General features: G+C 40.2%; 1 long non-coding RNA gene across 1 annotated transcript; it reads left to right on the top strand.

Moving 5' to 3' along the window:
- Positions 1 to 1,405: 1,405 nt before the first annotated feature.
- Positions 1,406 to 15,399, top strand: LOC118154646 (uncharacterized). The gene is made up of 5 exons (XR_004744801.3): positions 1,406 to 1,723; positions 2,072 to 2,222; positions 4,786 to 4,868; positions 6,394 to 6,448; positions 10,907 to 15,399. It is a non-coding gene; the product is annotated as an uncharacterized LOC118154646 (long non-coding RNA).
- Positions 15,400 to 18,123: the final 2,724 nt, after the last annotated feature.

Genomic DNA, 18,123 nt, shown 5'->3' with positions numbered 1-18,123 from the left:
GTTTCCTATACTTGCCCACCATTTGCTTGGCCCCAGGGCCATGCCTAGCACTTAAACTCACCCCTTGATACCATACATCAGGAACGAAATGTGACCTACAGCAAACCCGATTATTATAAGTTGCTCTTTTTTGATCCTCCTATTTTATTGATTCCCCCCCCAAAAAAAAGGACTTTAACCAAATTGCTGATTCACCACCAATTTCTTTTTTTTTTTTTTTTTTCGTAAAACACCCAGCTGCCAAAACAGTCAGTTTGGCCATTTAAAATCATTTGAAATAATGGTTTTACACTCTTGGGATTTATTTATTTATATATTTCTATTTCATTTGTGCAAAAGTGCTTTCAAAGAAGGGATTGCTCTCATTGGTTGAAAATATATCCTGATTCCCTAACCTTTTCACCAGAAGTTGACAGAGAATATTTAAAATGTGTAACAAGTAAGAGCATAGGAACAGAGGAGTCAGGATGGATGGTCAATCCCAGATAAACCATGGGGACTATTCCGGCATACATTAGCAGCACCTTGGTCCTGGCAGTGACCGTCTGATGAACATCATAGTGTTCATATTTGCAGGAGGAAGTATGATGTGATGGTCAAGAATGCAAGATAAAATCCCAGCTCTACCCTTTACTCACTGTAGAGCCACAGGAAGATTTGCCTGAGCAAAGCTTATTTGTAAAAGCTTGTTTCCTTATCTGTAAAATAAGGACAGTAAAGTCCTACCTTCAGAGCATTTATTGTGAGCGTTAGAGAAGATAATTCATGTGAAGGATCTGGCATAATCTGACATGTTGCAAAATGTCCAAGCTACCTTGTTTTCTTAGTTAGCAGATAGGCTTTCTTTCTTGAGCTCTTTGGCAAAATTTTTGTAAACTTCATCAAGCAGAATGTCCAATGTTACTTTTCATAATATTCTTTTGAGGTCAGTTCCTGCTCATCTGATAAACAAAGATAAGTTTTAATTGGTCTGGATGTTCAGTAAGCTAAATTTAATGTTTGGTTGTGAAGACTATGCTAGCCTTCTTTGGATATAACTGTTGCCTCTTTCCCTAAGGTATTTAAGTTTTTATTTTGATAGGAAAGTGGTTAAAAACACAGGCTTTGAAAGCTAAGTGGATTTGCAGCCCATCTTTCCCTGTTCCTAGCTATGAAAACTTGGGCCAGTTGCTCCACCCTTCTGGGCCTCATTTCTCTCATCTGTCAAATAAGTATAATATAATGCTGCTACCTTGTAGATTCAACAATATACTTTAGAATATCTAAAACACTGCCCAGCAGAAAGAAGAACCACTCAGCATTAGCTATTCTTATTTTGTTGTTAACTCTCTCAACTTCTTTTCTGAAGTAGAGGCAGTATCAATCATAAACTTAAACTATGAAGAGACCACTAAAGGAATTTTCATTCATCTTTTCATTATGTAGTGTTCTGATTTTTGTTTTCTGGTTTTTTTTCAGGCAAAGTCTCACTCAGTCACCCAGGCTGGAGTGCAGTGGCACGATCTTGACTCACTGCAACCTCTGCCTCCTGGGTTCAAGCGATTCTCCTGCTTCAGCCTCCTGAGTAGCTGGGACTACAGACACCCACCACCACGCCTGGCTAATTTTTGTATTTTTAATAGAGACTGTTTTTTTTTCACCATATTAGCCAGGCTGGTCTTGAACTCCTGATCTTGTGATCTGCCTGCCTCAGCCTCCCAAAGTGCTGGGATTACAGGTGTAAGTAAGTAATCACACCCGGCTGGGTTCTGCTTTTTTAAAGGTCTTTAGTTTCAATACATAAAATATTTGTATTTATTTACAGTTGTAAAAATAAGGATTCAAAAATACTTATATTACACTTAGATGTTTAGAGAACATGTGCAGCAATTTCTTTTTTGGTGTATAATGAATCAGATTCCCTTCATGCACTTCCACTAGTCAGGTACTTGGGGGAAGGGGAACCACTGTTAGGCCACTCCAATAAACTTAATCTACTGGAATAATTTAAATAGCCTCTTTGGATAAGCACTAAATCTCTTTTAGTTAAACTACTAAAAAAATCTCTCAAATTTTCACCATCTTCCTCCAGAACCTCTCTTTTTTGTCATCTGGATTCGTAGAACAAGGGCAATAGCTGGGTGTTCAATGACAGAAGTGACATGAAGTCCTCAAATCCTTGTGATGGCATCTGGACCACTGCTTGTCTCTGCAATTGAGTGGCCAATCCACAGTGCTCCCTGGTGAGTACTCAGGGATGACTGGTCCCACCCCTGCACCTTCTCCTGACCAGTGCTGCCGAAGTGCGGTGTAGTACGTCATGGTGGTTTCATCTGTCAGCTTCATGAGAACCAGGTTATATTCTTCCAGACAGCTCAGCCTTGCCTGGGCTTTCAGCTGATGCTGAAGACTCCTCTAGGAGACTGCCTTTTCCCTATCTGGCCCTGACCTATGATGCCCACCTAAGCTGTGCCATTTTTACCATAGCAGACCCCATGGCAGGTCCACCTTCCTGATGCCCCTCCAGCAATATGCTGGGACTTTTCATCTTTGCCACCTGGAAACCAAGGGCAACTCAGGAAAACAACTCAGGCCCATACTCTGTGCAATCAGGCTGTGACACAGAGATCTTTGCTGTGGCCGCTCCCAGTTGATATAGAAACTCCCTCTGGAGCCCAAATGTGGATCAAGGCAATTCCCCTCAACATGGATGTTCTCATTCTGGTCAAAGCTCAGAGAGGGGAGACTAGGCCACATGATCCTCACCCCTCATCTCTCTCCAATCTGTTTCCCTTCTCCCCCACAACCCCCTGGGACCAGAAGGGGCAACACTGAGGCTTTCCACTTCTTCTAAGTCACATCCTCTCCTTCCAGACTCCAACCTCATGATGGAATCTTAATGGTAGACAAGGTATGGGAGAAAAAAAAAATAATCAGCTTACCAACTGACCATTTTAAAATGACTTCTTATAAGTATTTTTTGTTTAAATAAAACTATATTGCATTACCATTAATAAATTTTGTTTCTTTTATCCAGGAGGATAAAATACTACTCCTGTACTGACAGAGAGTAAGTTGCAATTCCTACTTGTCCTTGTAAAACTAAAAATAGAAAGGTCTTCCTTAGTTATCCTGCTAAAAGTAAAAAAAAAAAAAAATAAGGGGTTTTCTGAATCCTAAGGAAGATCAACTTAGCAAAAATGGAGGTATTAATAGATTAAAAAAAAAAAGCATTTTTATCTGACCTTTTCAAAAATACTAAATTCCATGGACATGCATTTATAACAACCTGAAAAGTTCTTTTGTCAATGAAGGTAAAATAGATTTCTCAAAACAAATATCTTCAAGTGGATCATAGTTAGTAAAAATAAACTAATTAAGTCTTCTCTTTTTAAAGCCTTGAAGACTTTACAAGGATAATAGGAAAGACCAGCTTTCTTCCTAACCCTTTTGTCTAAAAATGCTAAAGAGAGAGTCTCCTGTCTCCCCTAACACCTGGTTTTGCTGACTCTCACCAATTCCCTTACTCCAAACTCACCCATCCCCAAAGGTCCAGTTTTATGAGACTTAAAGTTTCATAAAAACTAATTTTTAGATCTGATAGAAAAAAATGTTACAAAACACCCCCCCCCCAGAAAAAATCTAGTCTAAGTGGAGATTGAGTAGCACAACTCAGCATCACACCTTCCTGAAGTTTATCTGTTTCCTGTGACTTATAACCTCTTCTGCATCAGTGTTCATTCTTCCTTCCCTTCCAGTAATTCTGTGGCTTGGTTTGTACTCACGTACCTGACTCTGATCACCAAAAATTCAGCTCTTTAACATTGTTTTATTTTATGGATATGCTAATTCTTTTAGTGAAAAATTTAAAATGTATAAAAAGTAGATTGTATAAGAAACTCCCAGGCTGGGCGCGGTGGTTCACGCCTATAATCCCAGCACTTTGGGAGGCCGAGGCAGGTGGATCACGAGGTCAAGAGATCGAAACCATCCTGGTCAACAAGGTGAAACCCCATCTCTACTAAAAATACAAAAAATTAGCTGGGCATGGTGGTGCGCACCTGTAATCCCAGCTACTCAGGAGGCTGAGGCAGGAGAATTGCTTGAACCCAGGAGGCAGAGGTTGCAGTGAGCCAAGATCGTGCCATTGCACTCCAGTCTGGGTAACAAGAGCGAAACTCTGTCTCAAAAAAAAAGAAAAGAAACTCCCAATTACTTATCTCCCTGCTTTAAAGATTATCACATAACCATTTTATTTTGACTATACCACTACCCATTTCTCCATCAGCACCTTCTCCAAATTGTTTTGAAGTAAATTGTTTTATCTGTCTATATATGTTGCTTTTGACAATATAACCAACTCTGTTTTATGTTGTTTCTTGGTTTCTTGGGTTCTTTGTGGAATTTTCATCATCTGATTATCAGTTCCTATTCAGGAGTTGTCTTCTACTTTTGAACTTGCCATGTGCATCTCATCATGATTGCGCCTTGCTGAAATTCAGTACATGTGAAGTATGATGTCTACATATAAAAACCTAAAATGGAGCCAAGGGCAAAAATAAAACTCTGACAACGTAGTTGAGAGAAATGATACCACGGGTGAGCCACCTGTGTGTTGAAGAAAATCTTTAATCTTGTGTAGAATGAATATTTAGGTAATTGGTTGGCTAACAGCTCCTCAAAATCTTGAAGGGTATATAATTTTTGTATTATATACTGCTTTAAAATAGGAAAAGCCGTTACTAACCACATCTTATGTAATAGACCAAAATATCTTAGTTAATGGATTTGCATTTTATCTGCTAGGAATTCATAACTGCCACTAAGACTAAGACGATTGCAAACTTTCTGTGACCACATCACCACTTTGTTTCTCGATCTTCTCCAAGGTAACAGATTCTTGTTCAACCTGCTGACTTACCTTACCCTTAAAGCAATAGCTCCACCCTGTGGCAAGATTGAAAATGTTTCTCACACTGTCAAATACGACTTCCAGCTTACAACATTAAGATGCTGAGTGACTAGCTGACTGGTGAAGTTTTTGGCCTCTTCTCAGATTAAGGCTTTTAAAAGTATAAAATGCAATACATAGAATTACAAAGGAAATCAATTATATGAAAGTACTGCTGTGGTCAGGTGTCCATGGACTCTAGTTAGGAAACTGTAATAGGAGACTGGGAACATGACATTTTGGTTCCCTCAGAAGCAATTCCTCTCTATTATTCTGTTAATTAAGGATCATTATTCGAGTGGAGTTTGCAGATAGACTTTCAGGAATCACATAATGGTTTTGGCTCTATCTCTATGCATATGTATATGCTTTATAAGAAAGGAAAGGTTGTTGGAGACAAAAGGGGAGTTTATATAATAGAAACCATCTACATAGTGAAAACATGTTGGGTTTTCTATCTAGGTCCTTTAAATTATTGAAGTTTAGATATTCTTGCCAAGAAGAAAGGATAGAGTCCACAGAGTTCTCCTGAAAGGGTAGTATCAGGGCATAAGGGCTTATACTGAATGCTTTTATGAGGCTTACAAAGTGAGGCAAACTGGACAATTAATGTTATTCAACCGTGCTGGGTAAATTCCGCTCCAGATGTTCCTTCAGAGAGCTAATGAAGTAGCTCTACGTACCACAAGAGGGCACTGTGAGGACTCTGTTGTCAGGTGAGGGGAGCTGTTGGATGCAGCCCCCTGGAATGGGGACTCAAGGAAGAGGCAGGGGTACAGGAAAGAAGACAGTTAACATTGCAGATCTTAGATTATAAGTGAAGAGTAGTAATAAAGGCTTGCCAAATATTTCAGGCTCTCCCATCTACTGACTGTATGGTAGGATTACTCTCCTTAATCCTCCTGTTATAGGTGGGACTGTATGATTGGCCCTGGCCAATAGCCAGTCAGTTGTTAGCAGGGGTGGTATGTATCTCTTTTCTCCTCCTTCTCCTTCTCCTTGCCCTCCTCCTTTTTTAAACTGCGTAGAGACAGGGTCTCACTATGTTTCCAAGGCTGGTCTTAAACCTCTGGGCTCAAGCAATCCTCCTGCCTAGGCCTTCCAGAATACTGGGATTACAGACATGTATCTGTTCTGCACCAAGCGGATTAGTAGTGCCAGAATTAGTAGTGCCAGACCCTCCAGAGTTCTCTTTCCCTTTGATATAGGTACTAACAATATTCAAGATGGTAGCTACTCTGTCAGCCCAGGTCCCTGAGTGACTACAATGGGCAGAGTCCCCTGCTGATCCACAGTGGATAAGTAATATGATTGAAAAATAAATCTCATCTAAAATCACAGGCATTTGGGGATTAATCATTACTGTAGCTTAGAATATACAACCTTGACTATCACAGCTAGATACTCAATCAAGTATTTTCGTGTTCAATCCTCTCAATAGATTTATTTTTTCCTTTTTTCAGATGAGAAAATCGAGGCTTAGAAAGTGTAAGGACTTGCCCAAGGTTATGGAGCAAGGTAAGTCCTTTGACCCTATATGATGCTTTTTAATTACTATGTTATACTACATACCAAGACCAGTTAGAATCTGTATTACATGTTGCCAATAAAGGAAGGAGAAATTCATGAGCCAGAAATGCAAGAGGAAGGAATACTGTAGCTAGCTTCTAGCCTGTGGATCTTGAGTCACCCTCAATATTTAGCAGATCAGAGTGCTACCAATCTCTTCACTAACTTGAACTGGATTCGTCTTCTTTCTCCACAAAGTCTCCCCTGGTTTTCCAAATCTTCTACCTAGATCCCTTGCCTCCAGTTCCTGCCTCCAGCCATCTCACTTCTCACACTGCCTTCCACATCATCTTTCAAGTCATCATCTTAGCTCCCACCAGCACCACCTAGGGACCTTTTCATATACACATGCATAATTCATGCATGGCCTGAGCAAGTATTTATTTTTCATATGTGGCTACAATGGAAGATCATAATATGAAAGACTATGATTTTCATGTTTCTATACTATTAGTCCCCAGTTAACCTTTTCTCACTTACTGTCCACACAACATTCCACAAGTCAGTTACAGTAGAGAATATTATCCCTTAAGTAAAACATTAAGAATATATTTCTGCCCCGAGGCCTTTGCTCCAGTTATTCCCTTTCCCTGAAATTTCTTCCCCATCCCCATAGGCAAAAATTCTACCATCACTCAAATGTTGCTATTCTCGTGTAGTCTCCCCTTGCTGCCCCAGCTCACAATTCAGACTTGATTCCTTGGGCTCTTCCAGTACTTGACTTGTATCTGTACCATACTTTTGATAATTGTCTTTATTACTTTTATTTATACATGTCTGTCTTCCCCATTAACCTGTCAACTCCTGAAGGGAGGGGCCCAGTATTTTGGTTTTGTTTTTTGCCCAGTATTTTTCTTTTTTGGCGGGGGTGGGGGGTGGGTGTGGGCAGGGATTGGATTTATTTTTAATAAGAAAGGCTGAATTGGGAGCTTACATTTTTTTTCCTAAAATTTAATAACAGTACTAGTAAAACCCTACCCTCCTCAGCTGACCTTATTTCAGGTACAAGCGTACAAAGCTTCTAGGTAAGCTGCTTTCATGATGTAAGAGCAAGACTGATAGCACCAAACCTATTTAAATTCACTGAGAGCTTGGAGAGGTCACATAGCAGAGGCATTTAAGTCTGAGTATGTTTTCAGACTCCAAGCATTTCCAGTGTTATTTTGTTTTGGGATTCCACAAACTACCTCCCATAATACTTAGTATCTAGCAAGCACTCATTATACTTTACAAGGCAACTTATTTTGATTAATTACATATTTATTTATACCACACATGTGTATTTGAGTGCTTACTTTTATTTTTTCTGATCCTCTCTCTTCTCCCACACCCCACCCTCCAATAGGCCCCAGCGTGTGTTGTTTCCCTCTGTGTGTGCATGTGTCCTCAATATTTAGCTCCCACTTAAAAGTGAGAATATGTGTTGTTTGGTTTTCTGTTCCTGCCTTAGTTTGCTAAGGATGATGGCCTCAAGCTCCAGCTATGTTCCTTCAAAGGACATGATCTCATTCTTTTTTATGACTGCCTAGTATTCCATGGTATATATACCACATTTTTTTTTATCCAGTCTACTATGGATGGGCATTTAGGTTGATTCTGTGTCTTCACCATTGTGAATAGTGGTGCAGTGAACATATATGTGCATGTGTCTTTATGACAGAATGATTTATATTCCTTTGGGTATATGCCCAGTAATGGGATTGCTGGGTTGAACAGTAGTTCTGTTTTTAGCTCTTTGAGGAATCACCACACTGCTTTCCACAATGGTTGAACTTATATACCCTTCCACCAACAATGTATAAGCATTCCCTTTTCTCTGCAACCTTGCCAGCATCTGTTATTTTTTGACTTTTTAATAGTAGCCATTCTGACTCCAAACCTCTTTTCTTTATAGAGTATCCAGTCTCAGGGATTCTGTTACAGCAACGAAAAACAGAGTAAGACATGCCTGTTATATCAGGCATTGTGTTACTATAACAGGAATAAACCTTAGACCAAAAACAAGGATAAATCAGAAAGATTATGTTTCCATTTAATCAAATTAAATTCATTTACACTCCAAAAATATACATATTAGATCTTTTAGAGTTGAAGTTCTCATTCTGTTGCCCAGGATGGAGTGTAGTGGTGCTACACTCAAATTCCTGGGCTTAAGTGATCCTTCTTCATCAGCCTCCCATGTAGCTAGAATTACAGGCATGTGCCACCATGCCCAGCTATTTTTAAAGAAACTTTTTTGTAGAGACAGAGTCTTTATGTTGTTCAGGCTAGTCTCAAACTCCTGGCTTCAAGTTATCCTCCTACCTCAGCCTCCCCAAGTGCTGGGATTACAGGTGTGAGCCACCACACCCAGGCTGTATTACTTTTTTAATCAGGAGGGAAAAAAATGTTTAAGTCTCTATGCCCCGTATTGCTTAGTCATTACTGAGCCCCTTTCCCTGTATCAGACACCACAGGGAACGTGTATTAGTCCCGCTTCACATCCTCTAAGCCTCAGCTCAGATTCCAGCTGTGGCGAAAAGATCCCTGAAGGCTTCCACCTCTTTGCACTGACAATATCTCACTTCAAGCTTGACCTTTGTTTTTCTCACTTCCTGCTTCAGGGCTTCTCTGAGACCTTGCTATGAGTGCCCATAGGTGTCTACTCACCACACACACAAACCAGAGAGGTTGTTGCCCCAACCAGTAGGGGGCAGAAGCAGATGAATGAATGCTTCTCTTGCTTGTTCATTGACACTTCAAGTGAACAATTTTGAGCCCATAGCAGTAACCAACTAACTAATGGAACTTTGTGTTAACTTTCCCCTTATTTTCTGTCTTATACTCTTGTTCCATCAGGTTAATTCCTAAGTAAATTACCTGCATCCAAGCCCTTACCTCAAAATGTGACTTCAAGGGAATATCCTATTGAGTAATTCAAAAGTTCCCATGGGTCTTAGCAAGAGAAAAATAGAGAACCCTTTCCAGGCTTTGATCCGCATAAGCCACCACTGAGATGTTCATTACCCAAGCCCACTAGTTCCCTGGAAGTATATAGTTAATATACCACCTCTTTTTGGGCACAGTAATATTTTCCAGTGGGGGAGCCTAGGTATTACCATACAGTCTCACCTATATACCCCACACCTGTGGAAATCTAGACACCAGAACATCTCCCAATTATCAGAGAACATCTTTCATCTCTTCCACAAACTTGGCAGAAATACTCACTTTCTGTTTCTATATTTTTCCACGCAAGGGCTCCCACCTTCTCCTCCCTGCCATCCTCCCTGCCTAATACAATCTCCTTAATGAATGGAAGCTTTCATAAAATACAAGATAAATCTTTGTCTTTGAACAACTGCTTTTCTCCTACTAGATAATCTTCAAGGGAAAGGTACATAATGGATCTTATTGGAAATGGCAAAGAGAAAAAAAGAAAAAGAAAAAAACCCATATGAATTAATATTAAAAAAGTCTTTCTACATTTGTATTTTATTTCCTTTAGATGTTACAAAGGTCCAGTGAAGTAGGTCTTATTATTCCTCATTTAAAATGAGCAAAGTGGGCTGGGCGTGGTGGCTCATGCCTATAATCCCAGCACTTTGGGAGGGCAAGGTGGGTAGATCATTTGAGATTAGAAGTTCAAGACCAGATGGCCAACATGGTGAAACACTGTCTCTTCTGAAAATATAAAAGTTAGCCAGGCATGGTGGTGGGTGCCTGTAATCCCAGCTACTCAGGAGGCTGAGGCAGGAGAATCACTTGAACCCAACAGGTGGAAGTTGAAGTGAGCTGAGATCATGGCACTGCACTCCAGCCTGGGCAACAAGAGTGAAACTCCATCTCAAAAAATAACAATAAAATGAACAAACTAGCTCAAAGAAGTTTAGTAACTTGTCCAAAGTTTTGTACATCTATAGTGATAAGGTTAAAATTTGAATCTAACCCTGTCTACTTGAGCTCTTTCCATCATCAATGTTGTATAATCAGTATGTATAGTTTTATTTTGATTCTCAGCCTTCACTGTTCAATTTCTATTTTCTTTATCAAGAAAAGCATTGCTTACTCAATATTTTTCCATTTGTCACTGGCATCTCCCCATCTGTCTTGTTCCGTGTAATTAATATTCATAGGGAGACTACCTTGGCCAAAAATATCTCAACTAGTGGTATCACAAGAAATCAATTACTCTACATCTATCTTGACAGAAATATAAGGAGGAAAGTAACTTACATTCTAGGCCAGCCGTAAAATTTCTACTATTGCCACTCATCATAGATGTCAATATAGAACCTAAAGACCTCTCCCATCAGCTGGAAGGATATTCCCCATAGGGATAGTTTTCAACATCTGGAAAAATGTAGTTTTATGAGACTTCCAGATCCTCCCTGGATCAGAACAGCTTTTTTTTTCTTTTTTTTTTAGGTGGAGTCCCACTTTCTCACCCAGCCTGCAGTTCAGTGGTGCGATCTTGGCTCCCTGAAACCTCTGCCTCGTGGGTTTAAGTGATCCTCCTGCCTCAGCCTCCTGAGTAGCTTGGATTACAGGTAGCTGTCACCATGCCTGGCTAATTTTTGTATTTTTAGAAGAGACAGGGTTTCACCATGTTGGCCAGGCTGGTCCTGAACTCCTGTCAAGTGATCCACCTGCCTTGACCTCCCAAAGTGCTGGGAATACAGGTGTGAGCCAGCGTGCCCGGCCAGAACAGCTTTTAATAAACAGATGCAAGCACTATGGCTAATTGAAATCTTCCACCCTAGCATCAGTGGGATCAGGTGTCACTAACCTTTCAGTGCAGGCTCTGTTTTAGGCCACATGGCTTATGGAACAGCTGCAAGTTGTGCTGGAAGGAGCCAGGTGGACTTTTGCTCTCTGAAGCTTCAAGTTACTGTAGAATAGGTCCTTAATGATCTCTGTGGAGACGGAGACATGCGCCAAGCTCAGGAACCTTTACTAGGCCATCATTTCACATTCGCCATGCTTTACACAAGTACTGGGAAAAAAAATACATTTCTGTCATAAAAATTTAAACCATACAGAAGTATAGAGAGTAAAAGTGAAAGTCCTTTCTCCTAATCGCAAAGGTACTCCCCTTCTAGAAATAAAGCACTCTCTTCCCTAGGAGGGGATTAATAGCCTGGTGTATATGCATATATATTACACATTTTCCTACACAAGTTTTATACAAACTATAGGCTTCGTTTTTTTATAAAATGGAATCAAACCAATGATATGCCTTTTTCACTTTAAAGATGAATTGGTGGATTGTCACCACTGTAAATACCTGGTTTCTAATCTCAACTGGACAAAGGTTGAAAACTTGTTTCTTCTCTGTTCTTCTTTGTTCATTTTCCTCACCTCTCACCCCACCAACCACTCCCATGGCTTCTTCTAAACCTTTGACTCTTTCCTCAAACTCTTACCCTCTCACTTATAGACAATAGCCTTCCTAAGAAATGGCAACCACGGCCAGGTGTAGTGGTTCCTGACTATAAATCCCAGCACTTTGGGAGTCCAAGGCAGGAGGGTTTCTTGAACCCAGGAGTTTAAGACCAGCCTAGGCAACATGGCAAGACCCTGATTCTACAAAAAATAAAAATAATTAGCTGGACTTGGTGGTCCTCAGGACGCTGCACTAAATTGTTGTATAAAGCAAATCAACATCTTTTAAAACAAACAAAAGCTTTAAGAAATTTTATGGGAAAACAAAATGAAACCAATGAACATAAAGCCATATTTTTATACAAAATATATATAGTGTGTACATATTGTATATTCTCTTTTTTTCCTATAAACATTTCAACATGTCTTGAAGTATCATGGGTTTTTTCCAAGATGGCAGATTGGAGGCATCATTAGCATGTCTCTCCCAGTTGGAAAGACAAACTAGTGTATAGAGAGATTCACACTGTGAACTCTGTTCCAAGAAGTAACACAAGAACTTAACAGGAAAACTGAAAGAAACCACAGACCCTATGAAAGCAGCAGCAAGCCTCAGCCTACACCATGAGCCAGGTGTAAACCAGAAAATCCCCAGAGTGTGAGGGGGCAGAAGCTGCCTCTGGGATAGACATTTCCACCAGGGAACCTGGTCATCCAGGCCATGAGGAAGCTTTTTAACCCTACACAGTGCTGGAGCTAATATAGTGAATGGTGGGGAGTATATGAGAAGGAATAGCATTGGAACATGATTTATGTGCACTCCCAGTCTGCAGATGGGACAGAAGTAAGCCATTCTTGATCCCGCTTCACAGGGTACTTCGCAAAAGTCAGCCAGTAGTCATAGGATGAGAGAAGCTCCCAATGGAAATTAAGTAGGAGCTGGGTGCCCCTGCTTCTTGGGAAAACCAGGAGGAGCATGGCCTGAAAGCCTCAATATCTGCCTCCATGGAGAAGGCTTATGGTCTGGGGCAGTTTTGAGTTCTGAGCATAGGCTGCCTGGAACCCCCTGAGCTGCTGCTAGTGGAACATTGCAAGCATGAGACCTGGCTTGCCAAGTGCATGGAAGCTGGGTGGGGCTTACTGCCACCTGCTGCTCCCCACTCCCCTAGTAGACTCTTCTGTGCAGCTGAAGCAGCTGTACTCCCCCATAAAACATTACTCCAGCAGCCAGAGAACTGCCCTCCAACCTCCACTGGGGCCACTGCTTGTGTCTGCACATGGAGAACCAGAATATGGACTTGCCTGACCCATTCCCTACCTGGCTTTGCCTCTCCACCCATTCTGGTCACTTAACATAAATGACAGAAACTTTTGGGAGCTCTTTGGCCCTGCTCATTGCCTGAGGTACCAGAGTACTTTCCCTGGGTAACACAAGGCAAGCACAAATGAAGGTCGTATTTCTCAAAACACTTGAATGAAGGAAGAGGGGTGGCTTGGTACATGGACACATATTTTAGGAAGTGATGTGATGAAAGGATCAAAGCTGGAGGCCAGCTGGCACAGCCACCACAGCAAGAAGGCAAAAACTTGTGCACGACTCAACTCAGCTATCACAATTGCTTACATCACCTTGACTAACCAGGAGGTTCTGTGTCTGTCCATGTGACTAGTTCATTACTACTACAGCTGGCATTTGAGAAAGCCAACATACCAAGGCTATTTATAACCAAGGAATCTCACAGAGTCTACATTACTCCCCAGCCACCTTTATCTGACCTGGTGCTGGTACCCACTGCTGGGAGACTTGAGGACTGGTCACATCACTGGATCCCTTGTAGACATTCCCCAGCACTGGCCAGGAGGATGGCAGCCCAGCTGGGCAGCTAGACACAGAATAGTAGCAGCATTCACAGTAGTCTGGTTTTCAGGGACTCTACTCCTGTGGAAAGGAGGGTACACCACATCAAGAGAGTACCCCCATGGGACAAAAGAATCCAGGTGCCAAGCCTTGCATCCCAGGATTTTCTTCTTGTGGGAAGTTTATTTCAGCAGAAGTGCAGATGTGGTGCTGAGCCCAGTAGGTGACAGTCTATAACTCTACCCCAACAGGCAGCCCTGGTGCTCACGCAGGGTCTTGGAAAAGGGGATTTCTTCTTCCCCTCACCCACCACTGCAGACACAGATGGGCTTCTCCCAAAGGAGCTCAGCATGGGTGCAAACAGTAGACAGCCTTTTGGGAAGACTTTAGGGTGACTGCATTCCCACAAAAAGAGTACCCTCCAGGTTCAGACTTGCACAAGGAGTAGAGTCACCATCCCTCTCTACATAGAATATTGACTTTCCTGCAAATGAAAAGAGGTGCCTGTTTGATCTGAATAGCTGGAACACTGGGTTAGGAGTGTTACTGGAAGGTGGATAGCTTTCCTGCTGAACTGTCAGGGAAGCTGAGGTGGCTCCCACCTTTCCCCCAATAAGACCTCAGTGCGTTTCACTGAGAGCTCCCTCAGTCACTTCTGTCAAGGCTGGGACTTCTGCCCACCATTGAGTATTGCATTTACCCAACTGCTTTAGTCACAGCCAGTGGTTAACCATGGACACCTCCTCTACTGGCCCTGAAGCCTGAACTATTTAACCCAGTAAATAAAATACTGGGGACAAAAATAAATAAATAAAAATTGCACACCACTGGGAAGTGAGATAAGCTTCAAGAGACCTCTGCCATTCCCATAGGAGACAGTGAATCTGCTCACATACTATGCATATTGCTACTGCACCCAGCATCTGAGAAATTAATCATAAAAAGACTATAACTAAGAAACTCATAGAGAATGTTTACCCCTGAAAACACTCAGAGCTGAATTAGGTTGTATATATGAAAAACAAAAACAAACAAACAAACAAACAAAAAACCCCTCTAATCATTAAAGTCATGTCCTCCAGGGAGAAAAAAGGAAATTAAAAAGTAAATACAGTTGAATCAAAAATAAATTCAAAAATAAATAGAATAAATAGTCTACTCAAACAAAAAGGAACCAGAAAAATAATTCTGGCAATATGACAAAACAGGGTTCTGTAATACCCCCAAAAACATCACACTAGCTATCCAGTAGTGGATCCAAACCAAGGTGAAATCTGAGCTGGACACAATGGCTCATGCTTGTAATCCCAGAACTTTGGGAAGCCAAGGTAGGCAGATTACCTGAGATCAGGATTTCAAGACCAGCCTGAACAACATGGTGAAACCTGAAACCCTGTCTGTACTAAAAATACAAAAATTAGGCGGGCATGGTGATGGACACCTGTAATGCCAGCTACTTGGGAGGCTGGGGCAGGAGAACTGCTTGAACCTGGGAGGCAGAGGTTGCAGTGAGTTAAAATTGTGCTACTGCTACTCCAGCTTAGGTAACAGAGTGAGACTTCATCTCAAAAAAAAAAATGAAATCTGAAATACCAGATAAAGAATTCAAAAGCATGATTATTAAGTTACTCAAAAAGATACAAGAGAAATGTGAAAACCAACATAAGGAAATTTAAAAAACAATTCAGGATATGAATGAAAAATGTTCTAAAGAGATATATATTTTAAAGTAAAAACATCCAGAACTTCTGGAAATGAAAGACATATTTAGGAATTAGAAAATGCAGAGAAAAGTTTTAACAATAGACTAGACCAAGTAGAAGAATTTTAGAGCTCAAAGACAAGACTTTTGAATTAACCCAATCAGACAAAAATAAAGACAAAAAAAGAGTAAAAGAAATAAACAAATCCTCCAAGAAGTATGAGATTATGTGAAATGGCCAAACCTAAGAATCCTTGGTGTTCCTGAGGGAAAAGAAAAAGCCAAAGGTTTGGAAAACTTGAGGGAATCATTGAGGAAAACTTCCCTGGCTTTGCTAATGATTTAGACATCCAAGTACAAGAAGCTCAAAGAATTCCTTGGAGATTCATTCCAAAAAGGACATCACCAATGCATACAAGTCATCTGGCTGTCTAAAGTCAACATGAATGAAGAATTCTAAGAACAGTGATACAAAAGCATCAGGTAACCTATAAAGGATAACCTTTCAGACTAACAGAAAGCTTCTCAGCAGAAACCTACTAGACAGAAGGGATTAGGATCCTGTTTTTAGCCTCTTTAAGCAGAATAGCTGTTAGTCAAGAATTTTGAATCCAGCAAAACTAATTGTCATAAATGAAAAAGTTGTCTTTTTCAGACAAGCAAATGGTGAGGAATTTGTCACTACCAGACTAGCCCTGTAAGAAATGCTAAAAAGAGTTATAAATCTTGAAACAAAAGGCTGATGTGCACCAGAATAGAACATCTTGAAAGCATAAAACTCACAGGGCCTATAAAACAGTAGCACAATGAGGATACCAAAGTATCTAGGTAACAATCAACATGATGACTGGAACAGTACCTCACATGTCATTATTAACATTGAATTCAAATGTTCTAAATGCTCCACTTAAAAGATACAGATTGGCAGAATGGATTTTTTAAAATGACAAATCAAATATCTGCTGTCTTCAAGAGACTCACCTAATGCATAAGGATTCATATAGACTCAAATGAGATAAAACAGACTTTAAAGCCATAACACTAAAAAAAAAGATGAAGAAGGTCATTATACAATAATGATAGAATCAATCCAACAAGAAGATATTACAGTCCTAAATATATATGCACCTAACTCTTGAGCTCCCAGATTCATAAAACAATTACTATTAGACCTAAGAAAAGAGATCAACAGCAATATAATAATAGTGAGGGACTTCAACACTCCACTGACAGCACTAGCTAAATCACTGAGGCAGAAAATAAAAAATAAACACTGGAATTAAAGTACACTTTAAAACAAATGGACTTAACAGGTATTTACAGAACATTCTACACAGGAACTGCAGAAGATACATTATTCTCATCAGCACATAGAACGTTCTCCAAGATAGGCTGCATTATAGGCCACAAAGCAATAAACTTTTAAAAATTGGAATTATGTCAAGTATCTTCTCAGACCACAGTGGAATAAAACTAGAAGTCAACTCCAAAGGAACCCTCAAAACTATATAAATACATGGAAATTAGACAGACTTCTCCTGAATGATTTCTGGGTTAAATTAAATCAAGATGGGAGTTCAAAAATTCTTCAAATGAATGACAATAGTGACATGAGTTATCAAAACCTCTGGGATACAACAAAAGCAGTGCTAAGAGGAAAGTTTATCGTGCTAAGTGCCTGCATCAAAAAGCCTGAAAGGAATTGGATTTGGGAGGAAAGAAAAGGTTCTCTTAATCTACTCTATATACTTCATAAAGTTTCCTTTCAGTTCAGCATATCAAAATTTCAACATAATAGAGAATGGATTTTGGGGAAAGAGAAATTACAACACTATGAAAGTTAACTTATACACAGTTTTGCACATAACTCCTTTATGCCTAAACCATTCTGCCCTTTGAAATAAAAAACATATAATAGAGCATTTTATCCCTGTATAAGAGAGTGCTATTTTTGAAGTCTTTGCCTCAGTTTTTATGAACTACTTAATTTATACCCAATTTTCTTTGGCTTATAGAATATATTCCATTCTTTTATTTGTTTGCCTTTTAAAAAAAAGCCAGTTTAGGCTTTAGATTTTTTTTTTTTTCAATGAAGACCTTCCCTTACACAGTAACTGTTTTTTTTAAATCCCCTAACATAATGTTAAGATTTATTTTCTTTTTCTTTGTGGATTTTTTTTTTTTTGATGGTCTCATGCTGTCCCTCACGCTGAAGTGTGGTGGCACAATATCAACTCACTACAACCTCTGTCTCCTGGGTTCAAGCAGTTCTCATGCCTCAGCCTCCTGAGTAGCTAGGATTACAGGCGTGTGCCACCATATCTGGCTAATTTTTGTATTTTTAGTAGAGATGGGATTTCGCCATGTTGGCCAGGTTGGTTGCCTCAGCCTTCCAAAGTGCCAGGATTACAGGTATAAGCCACCATGCCTACCCAAGATTTATTTTCAAATCAGAAGATTTTCAATGTGAAAATAAGCCATTTCCAAAGGTGTCAATGAGCTGAATCTAATACTTAAACTTTTATTTTTGTTTTCTTTTTGCTTTTTTTTTTTTTTTTTTTTTTTTGAGACGGAGTTTCGCTCTTGTTACCCAGGCTGGAGTGCAATGGCCCGATCTCGGCTCACCGCAACCTCCCTCCTGGGTTCAGGCAATTCTCCTGCCTCAGCCTCCTGAGTAGCTGGGATTACAGGCACGCGCCA

The sequence above is a fragment of the Callithrix jacchus genome, chromosome 1, assembly GCF_049354715.1.
Source record: "Callithrix jacchus isolate 240 chromosome 1, calJac240_pri, whole genome shotgun sequence".
Lineage (NCBI taxonomy): Eukaryota > Metazoa > Chordata > Mammalia > Primates > Cebidae > Callithrix > Callithrix jacchus.
Note: the sequence above shows the minus strand (reverse complement) of the source record. Positions and strands in the feature narration are given on the sequence as shown.